The sequence below is a fragment of the Eretmochelys imbricata genome, chromosome 9 (assembly GCF_965152235.1).
Source record: "Eretmochelys imbricata isolate rEreImb1 chromosome 9, rEreImb1.hap1, whole genome shotgun sequence".
Lineage (NCBI taxonomy): Eukaryota > Metazoa > Chordata > Testudines > Cheloniidae > Eretmochelys > Eretmochelys imbricata.
In genome coordinates, this window is record NC_135580.1 from 41,350,577 (window position 1) to 41,366,455 (window position 15,879).

At 41.8% G+C, this 15,879-nt stretch overlaps 1 protein-coding gene across 1 annotated transcript in view; it reads left to right on the top strand.

The window, feature by feature from the left end:
- Positions 1-1,267: 1,267 nt before the first annotated feature.
- The window catches only part of NMNAT3 (nicotinamide nucleotide adenylyltransferase 3), a 77,820-nt gene continuing 63,208 nt past the window's right edge, over positions 1,268-15,879 (top strand). Inside the window, exon 1 of the mRNA XM_077827035.1 lies at positions 1,268-1,325. The gene's annotated coding sequence lies outside the window, so the exon portion shown is untranslated. The remainder of the gene's footprint in view (positions 1,326-15,879) is intronic.

Below are 15,879 nucleotides of genomic sequence, written 5' to 3' on the forward strand. Positions count from 1 at the left end.
ATAACATCTTGGAGCTGTCAGGAATGTGCTATCTGCTGATTGATTCAGCAACAGCATGATGAAGCAATTCCCATAGACTGGCATAGGAAGAAATTCCTATAAAAATAGACTCTAAAAAGTGAGAACTTTGGGGTCTGATTCTGCAAACCAACTTCCAGGAGCATCAGATGAGCATCTGACAAGGCCCTGCTCCCTCCTCATGTCCAGGCCACCTGGCCAGTGGCTTGGCATGAGCACTCTAAGGCTGGTAACTATGATAACAACCTTGCAGAACCTGTGTGTGTGTGTGTTTGTATGAATGAATGTGTGAATAAATATGAGATTGAATGGAATGTTATAGCTATAACTAACTGCTTACTATGTTTCTTTCTGTATTCACAATAAATGTGGTATTTTGCCTTTTTCCCTTTAATAAGATCCTGCTGGTTTTTATTTTATTGGTATAACAGGAGCACCCCAGGAGAGATGGGAGGCATTGCCTTTTTCTCCCCACCCATGTCATATTCAATCTACGCCATATAAAGGCAGAGGGTGTGGAAGGGTGAGGGAGGTTAAACTAGACTAGTAGCAAGTGGCTCCTTTCCTGTAGTACTTCAAACGTATAGCCAGCCCAATTACAAGGAGCAGAGAACTTCAGGGAAGAGTCCTGCCCCTTTCAAAGGTGACCTTTTGAGGGAACTTAAAGGGCTGGTAGCTCATTCAGAGGAGTCAAATCGCTCAGGTCATATATGGGATAAGTACAGTAGCCAAGTAAAAGTGTCAGCTCTCATTCCTTGATGAGGGTGTGGGGCATTCCCTGGTGTTGGGGGTCTCCCTTGGCTTGTATGTGGGGGAATCTCCCCAGGGCTTGGCTGTGATCCTCTGGCATGAGAGCTCTTTTGGTATGTGGTGGGGGTGGGGGGCAGGTAACCCCTCTGGCTGCATATCTTGCTGTAGCAGTGGGTGTTCCCTGTAGGGATGGCTCCCTCCATAGCTGAGTGTATGAGGGGATTCACTGGGGGAAGTGTGGCATGTGTATGGAGGGGAGGGCTCCTGGGGGAAATGGGGTCACAGGGGGGGGTTGTACAGGAGGAAGGGCTCCCAGGGGTAGGGGGGGTCGCCGGGGGCTGAGATCTGTAAACGTGTGAGGGAGGTCACGACGCGGTTTTGAGGGGGGCCGGGCGCCCCGGGGGAGGTTAAGCCGCTCTCAGCGTTGCCCCCTCCTCCCCGGCTCCGGGCCCGCCCCGAGCCCCGCCTCTCAGCGGCCGGGCCGGAGAAAGGAGGCGGTGGCTGGGGGCGGGCTCGTCCAACGCGGCTGACGCTGACCCCGAGTCCCCGCGCAGCGGGTAAGGGAGGAAAGGGATGGAGGCAGCCCCTGGGGCCTGGCTAGGCCCAGACCGGGCTCCCCCGACCGGGCGGGCTCTCATGCGCGCCAGGTCCCGGGTGACCTGCCTGCCCGCGCTTGCTGCGGGCTGCACCCACCCGCCCAGCCCCTGTATGTGCCGGCGGCGGGGATGGGCCTATCTCCGCGCTGACAGGGCCCGAGCGCCTGCGGCCTCAGCGAGCTGCGACCCGCACCCCTGCGCCGCGGGCCCTGCCTAGGCGGGGGGCTGGTCAACGTCCGTTCAGAGTAACTTCCCGCCCAGGCCAGGCTCCGTTCCCGGCCAGCGGGACTCCGCCGCCCCGGCCATGTGAACGCCAGGCTGCTCGGGCCGCCACAGCATCTTCCTGGAAATCTGTGTGTGCACAAATTGGGAAACTGGAAACATCCCCACGCTGGGGTGGGGGCTATTTATGGGCATTATCCCCACCCTTCACTTGCTTCCTCCACAGTGGCCTGTCTGTACTGTCAGTTGTCCTTTGTAAAGCAGGTGATTGCAGTGTCCATGATGCGGTTGGCTGTAATCCATAGGTTACCTGGCATGGCGAAGCCTGGTGGGTTGCTCTGTAGGATCCGTGATCAGGTTTTGATTGTTGACCCTGCTGCTTTTCTTGCAGTTTCTGCCACTTGTGTTTTGGTGACGGTTTTGAGCGCTTTGGCCCCTAACTAAATGGGATTCCTGAAATTAAGATGGCATCTTGGTGGGAGAGGGGGTGATTGGAGACTTTCATAGTACATGCATCCAATCAAGTGTAGCTCACAAAAGCTTATGCTCAAATAAATTAGTTAGTCTCTAAGGTGCCACACATACTCCTTTTCTTTTTGTGGATACAGACTAACACGGCGGCTACTCTGAAACCTTTCATAGTCATGCAAGTCTGGGTTTGACCTCCAAATCACAGAACATCTACTGAATCCACTGTCTGTGTAAGATCCTTCTTTGGTGTTTTGATTCATTCCTTGTCACCAGAAGAGTGGATGACAAATCTGGTTATCTACCTTTAATGTTGCTTTTCAAATTTCCATATGAAAAAATAAGAGATGCTTCCTTTAACTGCCTTGTGTGCTGTATGGGCCTGTGTTTTATTTTTACAGAGAATAGGCAGGGATAACATGTAGCATTGTTGGATATGGATGGTGTCAGTTGATCTTTCTCGACCTGTCCGATCTGTGCTTAAGCCAGAGGAGGAGGAGAAAGAAAAGGAGAGTAGTTCTAGGGGGGGAAAAGATGTATGTGTAAGAGAAGGTAAGGATGTATGTCTGATGAAGGAGTAGGTGTTTGGTCTGTGTTGCTGTTTAAATCTGTTTTGGATTTTCAAATGAAGGAAGATTAATTAAATTCTATGTACTGTAAAAGGCAACGTTTACTATCATTTTTGGTTGTAGTATCAATCAAATCTTCACACCAAGATAAATGAACACAGGCCTTTAAATTAAACGAGTGTAGAGTATATTATATGGAGCTGCAAAATACAGCCAAAACATTTTCTTTAAAAAGGCACCTAAAATTAAAATCATGGACTGGCCTGGATAGCTGAGGATGGCTAGATACAATATCAAAAAAGTAGGGCTTGGTAGCTGTCCACAAGAGAATGCCTGTGAAGAAAAGGGGGAAAAAAACAAAACAGATTGCTCAACTTTTCTGTTTTGATTTTCTTGCAATTTTTGGCTGTGCCTCCTTGCCTTCAGCTTTAAGAATGTCTGTTCTGTGAAGTACAACGATTTCTGCCTACTTTTACCACCAGTACTGATCCAGTGCTCAATTGTAGAAGAACATTGAATTGTGTGGGGTTCTGTCCTTTAGTGATTCAATAAGAGACAAAACAGAGACCCTGATTGCTTGTGGTCACTAAGTCCTCAATTCTCCAAACATGCATATGATTAAAGTTATTGACATGCCCAAGTGTTTACAGGATCGGAACCTACAGATCAAACTTTTTATAAGAGTAGAGATGAAGACCTTAGTGTTTGGACCGAACTCCAACTTGGGTAATGACGTTCTTCACACTCAAATTTCCCCTGTAGTTACCACTGGATAATCAGTTTTTGCTTAGTGTCCTATGTGGTTTTGTGTCTTTACTATGTGCTGTTAAATGACTACTGCATTCAACCCAAAGGGTGAGTAAAGTGAGCCTTATACACAGAGACTGTAAAATGCTCTGGGATCCTTCAGGATGAAAGGTGTTAATATAATTGTTACTACTTCAGAAATGAACCTGTTAGCAGTTTTTACTTCTAATTATTTTATTAGTATTTGTATTGTGATAGCAGCTGGGAGCCTCATTGGACCAGGACCTTGTTGTTCTAGATGCTGTACAGACAAAAAGACAGGACAAAAAGACAGTTCCTGCTCCAAAGAGCTTGCAATGTAACTATTGCTTATCTATAGTTAGGAGTGTTTTTAACTTTTTGTTAGACAGTTGTCTAGGCGGCAGGTAGAACAGATAGTAGAACCTCATTCTGGCTCCTATTTTTGGGGAGCAAGGGTAGTTTGAAAAATGAAGGTAAATGATTACTAAGCGCTGTTTTCCCTGCAATCTTTGTTTTTTCTTTTTTCTTTACTTTTCTAACAGTAAGTGAAAGCAAACACAACCAAGAATCAGAACTGGGAAAGTGAAGAGAAAGTCTTAAAGCTTCTTTCATTAAACAAGGGTACTCCACTAGAGAAGTAGATCTCATCATGGAATGGATCACCCAAACACCCCTGCGAGAACCGGCTTCCATACAGAAAAAGTAACCCAATTGATCGCACTCCCCTAGTTGTCTCCTTCCACCTCATACTAGAATGCTTTCAGGGTATCATTATGCAGTTACAACAACAACCCATACTTGAGGGTGATCACATCCTGAAAGAAATCTTTCTCAGCCTTCTTTCCCCTGCCCCCCATTTCTGCCTTCAAACAACCTCCCTCCCTTAGCTTTGCCAAGGTCATCATCAGAAGCAAGCTCTCCACAGATTAGGACACACTGACTCAAAGTGGTGCCAGAACAACAGATGCAAAACATGCAGACATAGCAATACTGCTATGATGATCAGTACCATCGCCACTCTCCCCAACACACCTTTCAAGATCCATGAGTCCTTCGCTTGTCTATCAGAACATGTGGTATATCTCATCCAGAACATCAAAAGCCACAACAACTTTGTGAGTGAAGCTAGACAATCACTGTGCTCTCAAATGAACTCATGAAAAAAATACATCCTATCACCTGTGAGCAAATCCTTTTCATGAAGTGATCACTTCATATCTAACTTCTCAGTTCTCACCTTCAAAGGAAAGCTACACAATGCCTTCAAATGATGAGCCTGGAACTTAAATTCATTATGCTCCTGGACATTAAAAACCATGGACTTGACAGAGACAGGTTTTATAGCTCATTACAACACTGTATAACACGCCCTACCACCTGCTAACCCTTAATTGCCCACTTCATTTTAAGTGGTCTCCTACCTACAGCATGTGTAGATCCCCTTATGCTTAAGAATCTGTCCCACCTTCTATTTCGTTTGGACACTTCGGTTACCTTTTCCGGACCTAAGGAAGAGCTCTGTGTAACTTGCAGTGTTGCCCATTCCACCAATATAAGTTGGTCCAATAAAAGACATCACCTCACCTACCTTGGTCTCGCTGAGGAAACACTCAAAATAGTAGTGGGGGGTGGGAATTGAAGGTTGCATGGCGTAACTACATAGCACGCAGTGGACAGAGAATGGACTGGGACTCAGAAAACTTGGGTTCTATTCCTGACTTGGCCTCTGGCGTGCTAGGTGACCACTCCACGGCTCAGTTTCCCCATCTGTAAAATGGTGATAAGGACTCCTTTGTAAAATGCTTTGAGATGTACTGATGAAAAGTGCTAGATGAGACGATATATTCAAACAGTATTGCATTTTTATAGTTTATATTATTAATATGTATCCCAATTAATTGAAAAAGTTTTAAATATTTAGCCTGGTATTTTAAAAGAAGCTAAGGGAATTTTAAAATACAATGAGAGTTGGGAACCTAAATTCCTTAGGCTCTTTTGAAAATCCCAACCTTAATTATCTTAGTCAGCAGTCTGTGTGCAAATGAGCACACCGGACAGGCAAGCAAAATACGTTAGAACATAGATATGCCACCAAAGGGAATTTTTTTTATGCCGAAATTGTTTTGAAGTCTCTGATCACTTTGATTATTATTTACTAGTTGAAATTCTAAACATATAGACTTGTGTGCATGAGGTGGGGGAAACAATTTAAACTGTTGATTTGAACAGCAGGCTTGATTTACAAAATACCTAGCCCTAGTGGGAAAACTTTTGCGTGTTTTATGTTTTTGCATGGTGCTCTGATTACCCAAAGTCTTAATCACAAATTTCCTATTAATTGTGATATGTTACTTTCAGGGTCACCTAGGTGTTATTGAATTTTGCAATTTTGTTTAAAATAGCAACAATAATATGTACAATATTAGCTCAGACTCTCAAGTCTGGTATCCAGCCTCTGGCAGCAGCCAATACTTGAAACTTTAGAGAGTGATGAGAAAACCCATAATGCACTTAGCAAATTGTACAGTTCTGTATATGGGAGAATAATTCCTCCTTGGTCGCTAGTGGTGGTCAGTTTCCACCATGGAGCATTAGAATGATAACCTTTCTTAGATTATCTTTTTTCCATTCTGTTTGAATTCTTTATTTCAGTAGAAGACACCAATTATTTGACTGGGAGACTTTTTTTTAATGACTATACAGTAAATAGGCAAGACGTAGTTTCTCCCAGCAGAACAGGTGCGTTAGCATTATCTGATTTTTAAAGGCTGAGTTGTTAGATGAATTGATCTCTCTTCTGTGTGTCCACTGTGTTCCTAGCATCTATTATCATCCCTTTTATTCCCCTTTTGGTCATCGTATTCAACTTATTCATAAGTGATCTGGAGAAAGGGGTAAACGGTGAGGTGGGAAAGTTTGCAGATGATACTAAACTGCTCAAGATAGTTAAGACCAAAGCAGACTGTGAAGAACTTCAAAAAGATCTCACAAAACTAAGTGATTGGGCAACAAAATGGCAAGTAAAATTTAATGTGGATAAATGTAAAGTAATGCACATTGGAAAAAATAACCCCAACTATACATACAATATGATGGGGGCTAATTTAGCTACAACTAATCAGGAGAAAGTTCTTGGAGTCATCATGGATAGTTCTCTGAAGATGTCCACGGAGTGTGCAGCGGCAGTCAAAAAAGCAAACGGGGTGATAGGAACCCTTAAAAAAGGGATTGAGAATAAGACAGAGAATATCTTATTGCCCTTATATAAATCCATGGTATGCCCACATCATGAATACTGCATAGAGATGTGGTCTCCTCATCTCAAAAAAGATATATTGGCATTAGAAAAGGTTCAAAAGAGAGCAACTAAATGATTGGGGTTTGGAATGGGTCCCATATCAGGAGAGATTAAAGAAGCTAGCACTTTTCATCTTGGAAAAGAGGAGACTTAAGGGGGGATATGATAGAGGTATATAAAATCATGAGTGGTGTGGAGAAAGTGAATAAGGACAAGTTATTTACTTGTTCCCATAATATAAGAACTAGGGGCCACCAAATGAAATTAATGGGTATCACATTAAAAACAAAAGGAAGTTCTTCACTCAGCGCACGTCAACCTGTGGAACTCCTTGCCTGAGGAGGTTGTGAAGGCTAGGACTATAACAGGGTTTAAAAGAGAACTGGATAAATTCATGGATGTTAAGTCCATTAATGGCTATTAGCCAGGATGGGTAAGGAATGGTGTCCCTAACCTGTGTTTGTCAGAGGGTGGAGATGGATGGCAGAAGAGAGATCACTAGATCATTACCTGTTAAGTTCACTTCCTCTGGGGCACCTGGCATTGGCCACTGTCGATAGACAGGATACTGGGCTGGATGGACCTTTGGTCTGACCCAGTATGGCCATTCTTATTCTTTTATCCATTTGTTGTTTCTTGTTGTATTCTTAGATTGTAAATTGTTTGGGGCAGCACATAGCACAGAGAGGCACTGGTCCATGACAGGGGCTTCCAGACACTTCAGTAATAGAAGCAATAAATAATAATAATAGGTATAAGACTTGATTTACCACAAAATATTCAGACGCTAATGCAATTGGCCTGTTTTTTCAGTGCCCCTCATGTTACTAATACTTTGCATAATATATTAATGTAATGCTTTCTTTTCCTATACAAGTGTTTGGTTACTACTGGCAATGCAGAGCTAGTTACCTATGTTCTTTCTGAGGAAGAAATTAGCAATTAAAGTGACATCATGTTAATAAAAAAACCTGAAATGTAAAATGTGAGCAAACACTTATCACATTTTGAAACTGGAAAGTGAGTGAAGAAAGCACTGGGTTTTTAAAAAGTTTGGGAGTATAGCGTCCCCTACGAAAATCTGTTGGAAATCCTATGTGTTACTGTGGGATTTTTGTGTGTGTGCTGATAGGATGTGGAACGTTTGCATATGGTTTCCTTGGTGAGTGTTCTTCAGTAGAAATTCCTGCTGCTTGCATTAGGTTGCTCCATGTTGTAGCTAGATTCACAGGCAAAGCTGGTCTGGGTTAGCTGTTGTGCTGCTTTACCGTTTTTTAAGGCATTATTTGTAAGTAGTTTGTGCTTTCATAACTAATTTTGGCTTTACTAGTGCTTAAAATGTGGGCAGGGAGAAAGGAAGAGGCACAAAGCATCACAGATCTAGCAAAGTGAATAAATAAACTCAAGCCTGTTACTGAAAGTTACACTTTACACTCTTCTTTAACAAAAATGCTGCTTCCAGATTGGAATAACCCCTCCACTTTTTTCAGACCACTTTAAGTACTGGCTTTCACCCAGGGGTGCTGGAAGGGGCTAAGGGGGCACATGGCCCCATCAGTTTTTACTGGCCGTAACGGCAAGCAATGGGAGAAGGGGGCATAGAGGAGTGAATGGGGAGCAGGGTCATGAGCGGAAGAGCGGGTGTGGGGAGAAGGGCCACATGGGGGGGGCATGGTTTGGGTGCTGGCACTCCCCCCACTTTTAGGGAGTTTCCGCCGCTCCTGCTTTCACCCCTAATAAATGAATTTTGCTAACTCTAAAAAAAATTACAAGTTAGGTAATAGAACTGTTTTATTTCTGAACTGACCATTCTGGTGGAATTGTGGAGGTTTTTAAAATTGAGCTTCTAGTGGTTTGAAAATGGAGATGCTACTTTGGCTAAATTGGCTGATCACTTGGCCTGGGAATACTGGCATCGCAGATTAGTCATGCATGTAACCTTTTCCTCAACATTAATGATTGCTAATTGCAGGGCACTGTTCAATTGTGTGCAATGAACAAACTTACGTTTAGGAGTCAAGATAGATCTCTCATTCAGTACCCTCTGTGGGCTTTGTTCTCTAGTCCTTGTGCAGGCAAAACTCTAATGCTGCAGGATAGGGAGCTAAGTGAGAAGAATAGAAGCAGCTCTGGTTTAAGTGGGTGGGAATATCAGGAATTGTTGCATAAGCTGCAACTTGTGCACAGACTCCTAGCATGGTTTGTTTGATTGTTTGATTTTTGTGAGGCTTCAAGAACAGCACAGGGTCTGCCTACGGGCAATGCGTAGTGGGATCCAGGAGTAACCAAACTGCTTACATTGCCACCAAATGTGTAGATCATGGAAAGGCCCTTGTGGCTAGCCTCGTTTGACTCCTTTCGTAGGTAATTATGGGTTAGTGAATTTCCTCTAGTTTTGTTAAGTAGATAAAGAAGTGAAACTGTGTAAGTATACAGTAATACACAACATACTCAAATTATATTGCATTTTTATATTGTATATAATTACAATAAAAGGCATACTTTTAAAAAGTAACAATTTATTAGAGCAAATGTGTGAAGTGTTCCATATCTTTACTGAAGAAAAAGCAGAAAGACCTTGAGGAGTTCCTTTTTAACACTGAAAACATAAATAATATAAATGAATTGCGATAAGGGAAATATGATCTTGACAAAGGCCCTGACATTGCATATGCTTTGAAACATATTTAGTGCTATGCACATAAGTTCCTTGAATTCAGTGGGGCTTCTCTTGTAAATAAAGCTGCCCACCGGCATAAGATTTTGCAGGATCAGGCCTGAAATCAGGAAATTCAGATACTTGCAACTGCAGCACCCTCAAGTGAGTGCACCTGTGCAGTCCCATTAATGGGATGCAGGGGTCTGTGCTGGAATATCCCACTGTGGATTTGGTAGTTAATTAATTTTTGATGAATTATTTAGTGTGTGAATTTTTGTGAGCGAATACAATATAACTAACAAGGATTAGTTTTAGTACATATATGCAATGATTTGACGAACCACATTGGCTGTTACGAGTTGCCTTGTCGCTGTGTAATGTCAATGAAAATTTGCCAGTTTGGTGACTTTGATGTCAGTTCTTTGCAATGGCATAAAGAGGATAAATAACTTAATTTTTTTAGGTTTCAGAGTAACAGCCGTGTTAGTCTGTATTCGCAAAAAGAAAAGGAGTACTTGTGGCATCTTAGAGACTAACCAACTTATTTGAGCATGAGCTTTCGTGAGCTACAGCTGTAGCTCACGAACACTCATGCTCAAATAAATTGGTTAGTCTCTAAGATGCCACAAGTACTCCTTTTCTTTTAATTTTTTTAAAAATCCAGGTGTGGCTTGCATTTCAGAGGAGAAAAGTTTTTGATAAAAGGACAAAACAAATGTAAGTGACATTTTTAAATGTTTATTTCAGAAATGTAATAACAATGAACACTTCTCCAAGATTTAAATTTTCAAACTTAATTCAAGAAATTAATATATATTTTCCTTGTTTTAGAGTTTAGCTAGTCTGGTATTTTTAAATTAAAAGAAAATAATGATGCCAAACTGAATTGAAATGATGCAAAGAAGGCACATTGATGCATCTGTGGCAGGGAATCTGCCTTTGATATATATAGCTTCTAATGGAGTCAGCTGAAGAGCAAAGTATAACAATGTGATTTGAAGGGGCGCCAGCTTGAAGGGAGAGCAGGCAATTCCAAAGTGGCTAGCTCCCTCTGTTAACACCTCAGGCATTTGAAATTCATGGTAGGGAGACCTATTGCAGTTTATCTGTAAGGCACCATACCCATTGATATGCTGCTGCCAGCTCCCGTTTGCTCAGAAAATTACTGCTTAGACCAAGAAAGGATATTTTAAAGCTTAAAGCCAAGAAAAATGGAGGGACCCCCCCCCATAAAGCTCCACCCCATCTTGTGTGCTGAGCAAGAAAGCTACTGTATTTACATAACAGATTTATTTTCAAGATGACAAAATCTGCATACCTGTCTCTGTCAGTCTCTGCATTTAAATGCCAGAGTTAACTCTCCACAGTTGAATGTGAAAAAGCCCAGATGATCCCTTGTGTTCTTATATGGTCACTGCTTTGGAGAAGACTAGGATCTGTCAGAATAAGAGGACCAGAGTTTTATCTGCAACTTATAAAAACTACGAATGGACTGTTATATGCCTTGACTATACGCGCAGGAGGTGGGGTCTGCTTTGTATTTTAATAGGCTAGGACTGATGATTGATTATTATATCCTCACCTGCAATGCATTTTTAAATAGAGGGCAAATGAAACTGGCAAATGAAATGAGGTGCACTTAAGTCACTGGCATTTCACAGAAGCATGGTCAGTTACGTGGCCCTGAAGTGGTTATATGTATGGTATTTTGAGAGTGTCTCTGTCTAATATTTATACCAGCCTTTCAAAATTCTGCTTGGCCAGGGTCAGTATTTTGTTGATGGACAAATAGAATATTCTGTACCACTGAAATAAACAAATATACCTCATCTATATAAAAAGAAAAGGAGTACTTGTGACACCTTAGAGACTAACCAATTTATTTGAGCATGAGCTTTCGTGAACTACAGCTCACTTCATAGGATGAAGTGAGCTGTAGCATGCATCCGATGAAGTGAGCTGTAGCTCACGAAAGCTCATGCTCAAATAAATTGGTTAGTCTCTAAGGTGCCACAAGTACTCCTTTTCTTTTTGCGAATACAGACTAACACGGCTGTTACTCTGAAACCTCTCATCTATATAATTATTTATATTATGCTAATCACCAAGGTATCTAGGTGTGGATGCACTGGTAAATTTTCATAACAGTTATGCAGTACTGCTTTGGACAAAAGCACACGCTGGCAGGAATATATTAGCTTGAATATTTTTTGTTGTGGAGATTGTCCCATAATTTTATGGTATTAGGATGGGTTGATCACCGATTGGCAGTATTTTTAAGGGGGTTGTGTGTATCAGGATTTTTAGTCAAATTTTCCTGTGAGGTTGTGGGAGGATCAATGAGATTTTATATTCTTTAGCCAACTTTATTGCCTAAAAATGTAGTTTGGGGACATATTACCTGCTGGTGTAAATCAGTGTAACTGAGCTGGCTTCAGTGAAGCTGCACTGATCTACATCATCTAAAGATTTGGCCCTTTAAGTTCATGAGGTAGGTTGTGATCTCACACCTGTACAAATCTAATTTTAGTGAAGTTACTCCAGATTTGCCCAGTGCAATACGATCAGAGTCCTGTCCTATGTCTCTAGAATTCAATTTTTTCTGGCTTGTCCAGAAAATTTAATGTAATGTAAGGGTCAAACTGGCCCTTACTGTGCAAGCATCAATGTCTTGTCCTTCAGTTTACTAACTTTACTGCATACTTGAAGGTTCATATATTAAACTGCACTTGCTCAGCACTGTATTGTACATTCCAATAATTAATGAGAAATGGGTTGAGTTACTGATTGTTTCAGCAGAATTTACTGTGATCATCTGTAACATCATCTATTATTGATGTATTGCAGGAATATAAGCAATACAAGAAGAACTCACATGGATTCCTTAATGAATGTTATAATCGTTGTTTTATCTTAAAAGCTATTTGATATGGAGAAAGTGTGTCCTCCACATTTCTAAAGATGTCAGCATATCTTGTTTGTGCAACCACATGCTTTGCCAGATTTCTCAAAGTGACCCTCTCAACTTGTTCATGCGTAAATTTGAAGTGCTGTACCACATCTCTTGAAGGATCCTGATGTGCTTTATGAACGTACAGCCTTGCCTATAGTGTAGCCACTTTTTGAGTGTAAGGTGGCATTTGGGGACAAGTGGCACACAGTGATAGAGAATAGGGAATTTTGGCAGAAAACATCAGGGAAAACCCCCTATGTTAAGTGCCATGGGATTTTTATTGGCAAACAGGACCTAATTGGCAAGGACTCATTCTAAAGAACTATGGGATGGAACTTAATCTATCTGCTGTAATCTAGTAAGGTGTGAACCTGTTGTTCAAGACAGTTTAGGTATTTCAAGCTTGATTCTTATGCCTGGTATACACTACGAGTTTGTCGGATTTAGCAGCGTTAAATCGAATTAAACCTGCACCCGTCCACACAACGAAACCATTTTTTTCGACATAAAGGGCTTTTAAAACCGATTTCTGTACTCCTCCCCAACGAGGGGATTAGCGCTGAAATCGACATCGCCATTTTGAATTAGGGTTAGTGTGGATGCAATTTGAAGGTATTGGCCTCCGGGAGCTGTCCCACAGTGCACCATTGTGACCGCTCTGGACAGCGCTCTGAACTCGGTTGCACTGGCCAGGTGTACAGGAAAAGCCCCAGGAACTTTTGAATCTCATTTCCTGTTTGGCCAGGCGAGCTCATCAGCACAGGTGACCATGCAGTCCTAGAATCGAAAAAGAGTTCCAGCATGGACTGAACAGGAGGTACTGGATCTGATCACTGTATGGGGAGAGGAATCTGTGCTATCTAGAAGATCTGCTATGCCAAAACATTTCAAAAAATCTCTGAGGCCATGAGGGACAGAGGCTACAGCAGGGACGCAACACAGTTCCATGACATGAGCCTGCCCCAGTAACACCATGATCTCCAAATTGCTGGGGACCGCGGTTTTAGAGAAATCTGTGATCATGTCCTCATCACCGTGCTTCCGTCGCCTTCTCGCCTGTTTTTTCAGGTGCTGGTTCTGCATAAACTGCATGAAAGTTAACTTTCGTAGTGTAGACATGGCCTTAGAGCACTAAGTTATCTCCTCTGTCATGAAAGTTAACTGCTGCGGTGAGCTGAACGGGCTCCATGCTTGCTGTGCTATGTCGTCTGCTTGGGCAATTCAGGGAAAAGGCGTGAATTGATTGTCTGCTGTTGCTTTCACGGAGGGAGGGTTGACTGACGACATTTACCTATAACCACTTGCGAGAAATTTTTGGCCCCATCAGGCATTGGGAGCTCAGCCCAGAATTCCAATGGGCAGCGGGGACTGCGGGAACTGTGGGATAGCTACCCACAGTGCACCGATCGGAATGTCGATGCTTGCCATGGTACTGTGGATACACACCGCCGAATTAATGTGCTTAGTGTGGATGCATGCACTCGACTCTATAGGTTTCAGAGTAACAGCCGTGTTAGTCTGTATTCGCAAAAAGAACAGGAGTACTTGTGGCACCTTAGAGACTAACCAATTTATTTGAGCATAAGCTTTCGTGAGCTACAGCTCACTTCTCAGATGAAGTGAGCTGTAGCTCACAAAAGCTTATGCTCAAATAAATTGGTTAGTCTCTAAGGTGCCACAAGTACTCCTTTTCTTTTCTCGACTTTATATAATCTGTTCCCAAAAATCGACTTCTGTAAAATCGGAGTACTTTCGTAGTGTAGAAATGGCCTTAGAGCACTAAGTCATCTCCTCGGTCATTAAAAACAACACCTGAACTTCAGCTGTTTGTTCTGCAGCAGCAAGCTAACAAAATCTCTGACCAGATCGCTGCACTTACTCCGATTCATGATCCTTGAAGACCGATAACACAGAACCAGAAAGATATGTTGGCTTTATCTGATTAGAACCACAGCCAAAGTCAGTGCCCTCCCACCCACCTAAATTGATGGGGAAATTTTAAATATAAAATGTCTAAAGACATTTTTAACATTCTTTTTGTTAAAACCAAGCTAGAGCTAAGTGAAAAAAGTGAAAAAATGAAAAAATTAACAGCTAAAAATGTGGGTAGTGTGCGCTAATCTCTGAAGTGGCTTATACCCCCAAAATTTTTTCCATTCCTCCTTACAAAATTTGACTTGCTCATGCTGAATAACTATTTTTTTATTTCAATTTTTTTTCTTATGCACACCATCATGATCTAATTGGGCAAGTAGATTTTGTGCCTGGGCTGGTAAATTTTCAGGATGGTTTTGCAAGGCTGCCCTACCTGCAAAGTAGTCCAAAAGAGTTACAGATAAATGTTAATTGTAACGAATCGTAACTTTTTGTGAAGTGATTTTTTGAACATCTGAATTGGAATACCCTGAAAAGCACATTTTTGAATGAGTATACAAAACCATTTACTGTGGCGATACTTGAGCCTGTATATAATAATGATCTCTTAGCAATATTGTTACTCTCAAGCTTGCATCCTTATTTTTCTCAGTAGTAAAATATAAAGGTGTTTTCATACTACAGAGCCAAATTATCAAAGCTATAGTATCATAGACAATAAAGTACTTTAAAAAATCCTTTTAAACCTCAAACATGACATGCATATCTCTTGCTCTGATCTGTTGCTTTAATTACCCTTATTTCACAAATGCAGTAGAAATATTTTTTTCTAGCATTCCCAAGGCACATTTTTTTTTTTTTATTTTTTTACTAATGGGATTTCAGGCTCCGAGACCTTGTGATGCTTTGAGGCACACACATCTCCTATATATGATACCTGGGCAGTAAGCAGCTGAATGGGCTTATGCTCTGCTGTCTTGCAGTTTTTAAGCAATGTAGCAGCAAATAACTTTAAGCATATCAAGACGGTTTTGAAGCCCAGCAGTTATTTGAAAAAAGAACTACATGGGAATGTAACCTTATCTTAAATTATTGCCATTTTTGTCATGCAGCAGAGCAGAATTGAATCTGGTTTGCTGTGCGGTAATTGCACAATCATAAAATGCTACCATGCAACTTAATATTTCTGTTTCTTGCTGAATAAAATGGTCTGGCTAGCTGATCTGCAAATGCCAGGCTTTGTTGTTTGCGTTGCTTCTCACCTTTTTAGCACCAACGGTTTAAAAGAAAAGTTTTTCCAGTGACAAGCCATAATTTAAAAAATGATGGATGCATAATAGAGTATAACAGCTAGAGATTTTTTTAGGACACATTTGAATAGTTCTGTTTCCCAAATTTACTGTAGAAAAATAGTAGAGTGAATCGACACTATATATTGCAATTCTGTAGTCATACCACCCTGTGCTCTGGTCCTATATGTTTTAACCAACTAATCAGGGCCATGCCGGGGTGCGTATTTGGATGGGAAACTAAGGGCATGGCTACACTTGTGAGTTAGAGTGCATTGAAGCAGCCCTGGGCACCCTAACTCACGACACGTCCACGCTGGCAAGGCACCTAGAGCGCCTGGTCTCCACGGCTGGAGCGCTCCTGGTAATCCACCTCGATGAGAAGCATAATGCTTGCTGCACCCCGGCTGGAGA